Below are 11,336 nucleotides of genomic sequence, written 5' to 3'. Positions count from 1 at the left end.
ATAGAACGGAGTTAACAGTGCAGCAGGTTAGCGTGTGTGGTAAGACAGATGTAAGTAACATAAAACTGACCTTGTTAACCTTTTTCAGGGCACGGTTCAGCCGCATTAAGGAGAGTCACACTGTTGGGCAACCACTACCACCAACCGTCTCCAGAACTTTCTCACCTTGCCAAACAGAAACCGTACACAGTATTTGTTCTCTGCTCGGGCTTCTTTCCCTTACCAGACTCTTTTCCAGGTCCGTTCCCCTCGTGGCCTGGGTCTGAGTTCCCTGAGGCTGAATCATATTGGGCGCAGGGAACATACCCCTTCGTTTATCTGTTCTTCAGGCCACAGACCCTCGGTTGTCTCTGCCCTTTCGCTGCTGTGAGCAATGCGGCTGCGAACATGGTGTGGAGTCCCTGCTTGCGGTTTTGGGGGGTGTAGTCCAAGCAGCGGAACTCCCGGATCAGGTGCTGGTCCCGTGGGCGACCTGTTGGGGAGCCGCCACACTGTTTTCCCTGGGGCTGCACCATTTCACGGGCCCACCGGCAACGGCTGAGGGTTCAGATCTGTCCGCATCCTCACCAACGCTTGCTGCTGTGTGTGTTTTGGGTACAGCCAGCCTCGTGGGCATGGAGGGTAGCTTGTTTTAGGGCGTGCAGATAGTGAGGTGTAGAATGTGCGTGCTCCCCTCTGAGCCCAGAATCACCAGGGCTGGGCCTGTCCTCACCACAGTTACTTTGGAGAGTGGGTTAGCTTCCTAGAGTAACAAATCACCACACACTGGAGGGCTTAAAACAACAGAAATGTATTCACTCACAGTTCCGAGGGCCGGGCCCTTCTCCTCCCAGAGTCCCTAGGGAAGGGGGCCTCCCTGCCCCTTCCGCCGTCTGCTGGCTCCTCGTGTCCCTTGGCTTGGGCCACATCCCCAACCTCTGCCTCCGTCTCCATGGCTCCTGCCCCGGGTAGGAGGGATCTTTAGCCTCGGCACCCCAACAGTACTCATCTCTTCCAGTTTAAATCGTTTCTTTCAGGCAGGAAGGCAAGAAGACTTTCAGTTCAGTTGTTTCGAACACCCGCCCCATACAGAGCCGTCCCTCCCTGAAGAGCCCGTTCCTTCCCTCCCCCTGCAGAGCCCAGGCAGCGCCAGTACAAGGCGGCTAAGGGATCCCGTGGCCTTAGGGGTGGCGTCGAGTAGGGTCCGAGGAGAGGCAAACACCAAGGTGGGACGGTATCCGGGGCAGTCCGCCACGTAAGAGCAAACCGCAAGCAGGCGGCAGGGGGAGAGTTGCCAGACCTCAGCGCAAGCCTGCTCCTGCCTGCAGGGGCGGGGGGAAGATGGTTGGTGGCCGTGGCCTGGCCCGCCTGTGGACCAGGAAGTTTCGGCAAGGCCGTTGGAGCATCCCTGAGCGCAGGACGGCTGTCTGTGGAGTCCCGGTTGCCCCAGCACCCTGTATGCGGCTCCGCCTTTGCCGGGAGCGGCCCCTGGCGGTGAGGCCTCCGGGCCCAGCCACTGCCACCTCTGGGCTCCCCCGAGCTGCCCCCCACCCCCCAGGCTGCTGGGCTCTGGGCCTCAGCGCCCTCCTGGCCCGGCTCTGGCATGTCTCCCTGCCCCGCCCCACCTCTACCCCAGCAGGACGTTCTCAGCCTACAAATGAAGCAGAAGGTCACACCAGGCTGGTCAGGCAGGACGCCCCAGGGCCCCTCCACCCAGGCTCCCAGCCCGGAAGCAGGGCAGACCACCTCTCCTGCACCTTCTCAAAGCCCCTGGGCTCTCCACTGCCTGGGTCTGAACGCCACGTCAAGCACCCCAGCTTCGAGCCTTCATCCCCAGCAGGGATTCCCTGACCAGCCTCAGCCCCTGAATGTCCAGTCTATCTTAAAATAGACGCTCCGTGTCTTGTCCTCCAGGCCAGCGCTAACGATATCTATAGCACCCCCAAACAGCCCCCAGGAAGTTGCTCCTTCGAGCATCTCCGAAAGCTTTTTTAAACTGGTTTAAACCCTGGCGTGAGCAACGAGGTCTGTCTCAGGCAGAGGAAGAGAGACACAAGTCACAAACTCTGCTGAGAACAAAAACACATCAAAACATATTTCAGAAAATAGCATCCCTGCCTCCATTTGGGAAAAAAATAAGAGTTTCAAATGACTCCACCTATAGGCAAGGACAAGCCCTTTCGGATTTCTTATTTTTTGGTGCCCTCAAGTGGTGACTTGGGTTTTCAAAAAACAGAACTCATTCTCATAATTGTATGTATTCTTCTGTTTCTCTGCTTCTATAAGAAGTTGCGTTTTTTGGGCGCCTGGGTGGCTCAGTCGTTAAGTGTCTGCCTTCGGCTCGGGTCATGGTCCCAGGGTCCTGGGATCGAGTCCCACATCGGGCTCCTTGCTCAGCGGGGAGTCTGCTTCTCCCTCTCCCACTCCCCCTGCTTGTGTTCCTGCTCTCGCTATGTCTCTCTCTGTCAAATAAATAAATAAAATCTTTAAAAAAAAAAAAGGTTGCATTTTTATCTCTTCAACTATTTTTAGGGGAATTTTACCCCCCAAAACCAGGGAAGATCCCCTCACCTTGGCAGACCCCAAATTAAATCGGCTGTTTTTTAAATGAGTGAGAGAGAGGCTGTTTTAAGCAAATGAGAGATTCTGAATTTCTTAGAGGCAGCACTCAGAAGGGGTTTTAATGAAGTCCCTTTGTTTTCCACACAAGGTAACATTCCGCTATTCAGATAATGCCCCCGATCGTCCACACCTTCTGATCGACGTTTCCCCCTTGAAGTTCCAAAGGTTCAAGATTGGGGGCCCGCCTGCCTTACAAGGGTGGACAGAGACTGGACCCGCCCCAGCCCTGCTCCCCTCCCACGAGGTGACCTGTCTCCCTCTTTTATGCCCCAAGATGACTGATAATGAAGACAGCCAATTACGACTGTCCCTGTCTCCGTTTGGGGACACTGAGAGGTGGGCTCGTTCTACATTGTTAACAGAGCCATGATGAAAAAGGCAAGCACGCAAAAGCTATCATGGCATAAAGAAAGCTCTAAAGACCAAAGAACAGCTTACGCTCTCGTTCTGCTTTGTCATTAGAGCTCCCCAGGATGACCTCTGGGGCCTTGCTGGGCTGCCTCTCCCGGGAGACGATGGAGGAGGTTCTGGTAAGCGCCATGCTTGCTTCTGCCCAGGGTCCCCAGAACACCTGTCGTAACTGAAAAACTCAGAGTGATCCTTGGGCTGCCACAGGTCCTGAGAATGTGGGTGCCAGGTGTCTTAAACAAAATACTGGACAAAGTTGAGTACAGTTCCGCACACAAAAGACAAACTTCTTACACTTATCTCTATTGTATATTCTCAATGCATCTCTCGGCGGAACACACAAAAGCAGAGGATGTGGTTCAAGACTGGAGACTGGCAGTCCTGAAGGTGAGATCATCCCTGTTTCTTGCAGGAGTGGGAGGCGGGCAGGAGGTGCTCAGGGAAACAGCCCATGGAGCCAAACAAGGCCAGAGTTCCTGGATGGGCATGTATGTTAGTCCCCCGCCTTCCCCAACTGTCATGGTGACTCACAGGAACATTAGCCCTGTTCCCATAGCAGTTACATGCCTGCAAGGAATAAGAAGGGAAGGCCATTAAAGCCCTACAGACACGCCGTTGTAGGAAATGTTCACCCACAGGAGTGCCCGGGGGCTGGCTCAGCCACTAGAGCGTTTGACTCTCCGTCTTGGGATCCTGAGTTCAAGCCCCACATTGGACATAGAGCTCACTAAAAAAAAAAAAAAAAAAAAAAAAAACACCCACACACACAAATAAATAAAATTAAAAAAAAGAAATGTCCGTCCATAAATAAATATTTCTTCACTACTTTGTTTTCACCCTTCTCGACTGCACAAAATATTTGAGATGATTTTAATGAATGCTTATAAATGATGTAGATAAAATTAAGATCTTAGAAGCACAGGTAGGATGAAAGATTTAGTCCAAAGGAAAAATTACCACGGAGCTATCCAGACTGCAGTCTCACAGATATTAATATGAATTCATAGCTACCTACATATTTGATCTGAGCTTCTTGGTGGTCAAAGCAAAAAGGGAAACATGATTAGCATTCTCCAGAAGGATACTACACCGATGCTGTTTCTTAGCTCTCTTTGCACTTAGATCTGAATACAATTTCTCCCCTGGTCTTCTTTGGAGTGAATAATGAATGTTTTTTTTTAGCATAAAAACACTGCAGTCCAAGTACACAGCTTTTTAGAGGTCCAGCTTGGAATGTGCTTAAAACCCTACATAACCTAGGAATAGACTGACAATCTTCAGAATATTTTCCATAAACTCAGATTTCTCTAGGTAGGTTCTTGATAAGAGTAGATCATCAGGCTGTTCAAGGATATAGTCCCAGGCAGTTATTTTGTTCTGTATCAGAATCAAAATAAACACAGCTACATGAGTTCCTGGTATCTGAAGGACATCCACGGCAGCTGCCTGTAACAGTCGGTCTGCAACTCTCAGTTTTCTAAAGGAAGCTACCTGACACTTAGCCCGTGTGTGAGTCATAACACTGCACAGAGGAAATATTCTCTACTGCTTTGACAGGACACAAATTCCACCTAGTGGCACTAAGAAACCACCCACACTGAACAGTTAATTCCTATTTCTTCGGAAGTGACTATGTTCCCATCAAAGAGGAAACGCTCTAATGCGGAAAGCGGTAATGAAGACACAGAGGATGAGCAGTGGCTACTTGGCTGGGTATCCAAGGCGCAGGAGGGACAGAGAAGCTGTCGCCTACAGAGAGGGCCGCGGGCCACGGGCTACGAGCAGCTCTGGGCCGACCACCGCCAATGAGGAGAGGGAGGGGTGGAGCTGATGGCTCTGAATCCATGAGGCAGGAGATGCGACTGCTTCTCTAGCCTTCAGGACCCGAGGTCTGTCCACACTTCGCTGTGGGACCACAGCGCCGCCGGCTCCCCCTAAGCCCAGCCCTGGCCCAGGGAGGCCCCCGCCACCATCTCCCTGCCCTCCACCTGGCAAGCTGTCCCGGGCTCAGATCCTGTCTGGTTCTGTCTGCAGGATGCGGCAGTTGTACAAAGGCTTGATGGTCTGCAAGTGACCGCCAGGACCGATAGCCACTGCTGTCTCTGGGGCACCCGGGGGGCTCAGACAGTTAAGCGTCTGCCTTTGGCTCAGGTCATGATCTTGGGCTCTGGGGCCATGATCCCTGCTCAGTGGGGGAGCCTGCTTCTTCCTCTGCCCTCTGCCCCTGCCCCCACCCGTGCTCTCTCTCTCTCCCCGTCTCTCTTGGATGCCAAAGCAACATCCCGCTGCCTGCGACACCCCCCCGCCACCAGTGCTCCCAGCTCCTGCTCAGAGAGGGCAAACCCATGTCGGGACCAGGTGGAAGAATCTCGCAAGGGCGGGCAATGAGGGAAGGGGCCGTATCCAGGAGGATAATCAAAGACAAAGAAAAGCCAAATACAAATGGTTGAGGAGAAAGAAAGAAAACAAGCCTGTTACCTTCTTTATGAAAGGATCTGGGAAGAAACAAGGAAAGAAGAATGGAAGTTTGGGACACGAATATTTTTGCCCGTTGCATATTTTTAAAAGGATATTCCTGTAGGACAGGCCTACATACAGAGCACACAAGAGAAAACAGTTGACCAGTGGAAACCCCTTTTTGGTTTCTGATTTTTGGTGCCACTATGTGGCTTTTCTGCCTCTAACAACTGGTTCTAATGATTATAGTCATTACTATATTGCCAGTCATCTTTCCCTTGGAGGTAACTGATATGACCCCTTCCTGAATTTTGATAACCTTCTAAAAGTACAGAATCTTTCTAAGAGGTGCCTATTTATCTTGGGGGTACAGTTGCCAAACCTCTTTACCAGAAATACTAGCTATACACGATACAAATTTGTCAACCTTCTAGATTTTTCTAATAGCATTTTAAAACTTGATTCTCGGGCAGAAAGTACTGACATTAGAGTGCCCAATTTTAAGCAAGACCCTTTGCAATTCCATATGGAGGGTCATCCGTATCCGAGTCTCCTTTCCTTTATTTCGGGGGGTTGGGAGTAGAGGGGGGCGCTGGGGTCTTCATTACCAGTAGGTCACCTAGTGCTTGACTAACCCTCACATTCCGGGGAGAGTTGCCACTGCCTCTCCAAAGCCAGCTGTTGAAGAGGAGTCACCATGGTTCATCTGCAGGTGCATTACAGGGGACGTAGAAGGTTCCAGGAAGTTGTTACCTGTAAGCAGCACTCGGGAAATGTCCATAGGGATGTGTGTGTGTGTGTGTGTGTGTGTGTGTGTGTGTGTGTGTGTGTATTTCACTTGCCTGTATTGCACAAAGGATGTGAAGTAGCTAAGACACATAAATTAAGTAAAAATGTGGACCTGGATAAAAGCCGAAATCAGAAGGGCACAGGCAGAATGGGAAAGAAAAGCCAAGGGGAAAGTGCTACAAACACACAGACCACAGAGTCATCCGGACACCAGCCACTGGGCGCCAAGCTCCCGGGCGTCAGAGCAAAGAGAAAAACCCAGTAGCGGCCATGACTTGTGTTCTCTGTCCGCTGACTAGTTCCCGCCTGCGGGGCGCAGTGCGGGGGAGGGAGGCAGCACACACACCCTGGTCTGAACAGAATTTCTACCGTGGATGTTCCCAGTGATACAGTGAGCAAAGACTTTGAGATCAGTCCTCAGGTGGTGTTTTTTATGCCTCTGTGGTTCCACACATTTTTGCTGGGATACAATTCATATACCATCACATTCACCCATTTAAAGTGTACAATTCAGGGGGTTTTAGTATATTCACAGAATTGTGTAACCATCCCCATCTAATTTTAGAACACCTTTATCACCCCCCAAAGCAAGCCCATATTCCTTAGCTTACACTCCCCATTCCCTGGCAACACAAACCTACTTTTCCAAGGTACCTATGGATTTGCCTACTCCGAACATTTCATATAAATACAACATACGGTCTTTTGTGACTGGCTTCTTTCACTTAGCATAAGGTTTTCAATCCATGTTGTAGCCCGGATCAGCGCTTTTATTGCCAAGTAATATTCTATTGTATCCATAGATCTTACGTCTCTTGTAAAGTTAAGCAGAGAGCATAATTCTGTGGGGGGGGGAGCAGGGGGGAGGCATCAAGTCAGAGGCTTTCTGGTAATCCAGCTGGATCCGTGGAGCTCACAGAATATCTAAGAAATGAAATGCACAGGTAGTCCTTCAAATTATGTTTGCAACTTTGTTCCAGACGGGTGCTTGATCAAAACTGAGCAGGGAGCAGCCCAAGTGCATACTGCCTGAAAGGTGGGACAGGCAGAGCAGACCTGTGCTGGTTAAGGACGGACACACAGACTTCAAAACCGACAGGCCAGATGACGGGATTAAGGACCTTTTCTGCTAATTTAGGACCCTAACCAAGATTCCTACTTAGAAAGATGACTATTCCATCCATGTAGGAGGCCCTTGCAGGCTGAGATAGAGTTTTACTTAGCCAACTGTTCTAGATCTTCCCCAGCATGTGAACAAAAAACGATCAAGACCACAAAGCTGTGCAGCAGAGAGCCCATCTCAGGAGGTTGTGAAGACTCTCAGAGCAAAGTAAACAAGTACCCACCACTATGCCAGAGAAATCTTAATGCATCATGAGAACCATCCACTACTATGAATAGGTTGCAAAATGAACCTCTAAGTAGACACCCGTTCCCTTGCTGACTATACTTGCTGAATACAGACCAATTAAATTTGGACAAATTATCTGGCATTTTTATTTAAAATCATTTTGGTTTAAAAAAACCATTCTGGTTTTAAGTGATTTTTTTTAAATGTTTTATTTATTTGAGAGAGAGAGAGATCGTGCATACATGCATAAGTGTGGGGGGGGGGGCAGAGGGAGAAGCAGACTCCCCGCAGAGCAGGGAGCCCGATGCGGGGCTCGATCCCAGGACCCCGGGATCATGACCTGAGCTGAAGGCAGACACTTAATTGACCGAGCCACCCAGGAGCCCCTTGTTTAAGTGATTTTAAAAAGTCCTCCTTCCTGACAGTGTTCAGGTTATAGAGCCAATTACCTACTACTTGCACTTCTAGCTTCTGATAATATGAGAAGTTATTTCTCATTTCAGTCTGTGACCCTTTGTCTCTGTCCCAGCAGCCAAAAGCCCTCTTGCCCGTCAGATGCTCCTGGCCTGGTGTTTGATTCATCATTAAACAAATGCTCACTGAGCCCCTACGTGTCAGCACTGGGGACACAATGGCAAGCAAGACAACAAACCTCGCCCTCACGGAGCCCACACAAGCAATAAACAATGAAGTGCATGCAAGGTGCTACTTAGTGCAAAGCAGAGTAGAGGCACAAGAGTGGGGAGGCATTATATATTAGACGTGGTGGTGGCATGGCAGCGGCCTCCCCGTAGACGTGACCTTGAACGGAGACCAGTGAGGCGAGGAAGAAAGCCAAGTGGCCTTGGATCTGGAAGGAAGGAAGCAAGTCACTTAGAAATTGTTCCCTGCAGCTGTGCCAGAGCCTCAAGGACTGGAAAGGGCTCTCACTTGTCTGTGATGGGAAAATACAGGCGTGAGTTGTGAGCGTGATGGCACGGCGGAATGAAGCATGTCTGTTCGGTTAGGGTTCAGCCCGAAAAACCAAGCTGCTAAAAGCTTAACGGGAATAAGGGAGGAACCAGGACTGGAGGTGGGGAAGTCAGAGGATCCGGGGAAGGCCCCCCTGGAGCGCCAGCACAGGTGGGCTGCTCAGAGCACACAGGAAAGCATCGTGCCCAGCCATCCTACAGAGGGGTGCCCACAGAGAGGGCGCAGCTCTGCAGAAGCTAGCTGGGGCTCCTGATGATGGGCAGGGCCACAGGCCAGCGTGGTATTTGCATCCACCTCCCAGCACGTGTCTCAGGATTGAGGGGCGAGGAAGGGGAGACGAAAGGGAAACAGCCCCGAATGTGTCAGACTTTTCCTGCTCCTGTCTCAAGTTCCCTTTGTGCACTTGCTGCATGCGAGCTTGTCACAGGGATGTAAAGGAGCTGCACGCCCCACCTGCATGTGCCTGTAGCAACCACCCTTGAGACACCCCGGGAAGGCTTCGTGGAGGCTCTCAGACTGGCCGCCAGACCACAATCAGGCGGCTTTCGGGGGAAGGTGCCGTGGTTTGGATTTGGTGGGTGATACGGTGGAGGTGTGGGGTCAATGACAGCTGAGAGCTTGCAGCTCCAATTCCACGGAACTGAACTTGGCAGGTCCCTGGGCCCTCTTACAGTAGCTCCTCAGACAGTAGAGGTGACCGAAATCTTCAGTAATCAGCACTTTGAATGAAATCTCATGCTATTCGAAATCTGCCCACTGGTAGGTTCTGGCTCCCTCCCACCTGACTGCCCCGATCAGACACGGTAATTGTGCCCGCCGAGCGTCACGCTGCAGCAGGTCTCGAGCCCCCGTACAGCTGGAAGAGAGGAGGACTCTGCCACCGAGTGTGTGTGCTTCCACCTGCCACACGGTAAGGCCCCTTATTCTCCACCCAAAACATACCGGAGCATCAGCGGTCCGCATCCTCAAGCATCCTGCCTTGTAGGTCCGGGCACGGCGCGCTTCGGGCCAGCCTCCCACGGCTGGTTTTAGGCTGTTTTTATCCCTGTCAAAGTCAACGCTGACATTGAAAGGGGAATGGTCAGTCTCCAAATGATGTCAATCGTTCACTCTTATCACTAACAGGCTGCGCATTAACCCAGATGTGCGTATTTATTGATAAGTTGTGTGCTGACCTAATGTACTGATATGCACGTGAGAAAATGAAACGTTGAAGGGTAAGGAAAATAAATACAAATGAGGTTCTCCTATTTCCTTTCCAAACGCCAACGTAGGTCTTGGGTTTTAGCACAGTTTAGACCCCCAGGTAAGTAAATAGGCCCCAGTGTGGGCAGTTTTTTAAGACGTACAGAAAGGACCCCATTTGGCCTGCAACGTAACAGCCAGGTGTTTAGGATTCTGTTAGAAATAACTTCAGGTGCGACTGCAGGGTGATGCTATGATGGCATTTGGTGAAGGAACGCAGGAACACTGGAACACTTCCTTGCCCGGTGACATTCCCTGGGTTGGCCAGGGGATCCTCACAGAGCCGGCGAAGGAACACTCTCTGAGCTGAGCTGCAGGCAAGGCCTCCTCAGGGCCTCCCTGACTCCAGACAGCCGCTCTGTGGAGCCAGACACGGGCCCCTTCCTCCAGGGGATGCAGCGCCTCGTCAGAGTGCATGGCCTGGGGAGTGCTGCCCGGACTCTAGGCCCCGCCCCCTGCTGGCGGCCAGGCCCACATGGGGTGGCATGATGGGACCCCAGCTGTGCCCACGGGGGCGAGCTGACACGGGATGCGCCCAGAGCCGGGGTGGTGGCTGCTCCTTCTGGTCCCTGAGCCCATGAGGCCCCTCGGGGCGTCGGCATCTGAGTGATCCAGCAGCACCCAGTCAGCAGTCCGCGGCCCCTCCTGGAGGAACTTTCCTTTCCCGGCTTACTCAAAACCGAAGCATTCCTTGGGCAATACACTGACCACGTAACATCCTGTAAAAAGGGAACCACGTGCCAGGAGACCAGGCAAGGGGGCGGCAGGCACGGGGCCCAGCCGCATGGCAGAGCCCAAGTGCCCCGGCCCTCCGCCTGACCCTGGGGCGAGACCCACCTGCTGCCTCACCTGAATCGCTAACCACCAATAAATGACAAACACTATCTCGACAATGAAAATACAAACGTCCCCTTCTCGCGGGCACTGAAATAACACAATTTCAACATACTCACATGGCGACACCAAGCTTCTAGCTGCTCGGGCCCAAGACCACACATCCCCGACTCCGCTCGCTCTTCGATCCCACATTCATTCTGTCGGGAAGCACAGGGGCTCTAGCCAGCAAAAGGCACCTGGATGCAGAGCCCACCACCTCCCACCACTGCTGCTTCCCCTGCCCCATTCCCAGGCCACACCAATAGCCTCCTAACCTCTCGCCCTCTGCCCCACACAGCCTGAGCCATCCTTTACAACCGAAACTGGAATTGAAATTTAAAAAATAAAAAAAATAAAACCTAAGCCAGCCGTGCCCTCCCTGGGCTTCAGTCCTCAGATAAAAGCATCACCAGGGCCTAGCCTGATTCACCCTCGGCTGCTTCCCTGCCCTTGGCTCCTACCTCACCCCCCTGGGCAGGCACTCCTCGGCCCCAGGGCCTTTGCAGCAAAGCCCCTGCTCACACAGCACCTCTGCAAGCCTCCTGAACACTCTAAGGTTGCAACCTTACCCCCGTCTTTCAGTTTCTGCACTGCCAGCTCTGAATGACCTCACGTCCCCTTTCATCTTGGTCGTGTC

This window comes from Callorhinus ursinus, unplaced genomic scaffold (genome assembly GCF_003265705.2).
Source record: "Callorhinus ursinus isolate GAN/ISIS: 27379988/994484 unplaced genomic scaffold, GSC_fseal_2.0 scaffold6, whole genome shotgun sequence".
Lineage (NCBI taxonomy): Eukaryota > Metazoa > Chordata > Mammalia > Carnivora > Otariidae > Callorhinus > Callorhinus ursinus.
This window is presented reverse-complemented; position numbering follows the sequence as displayed.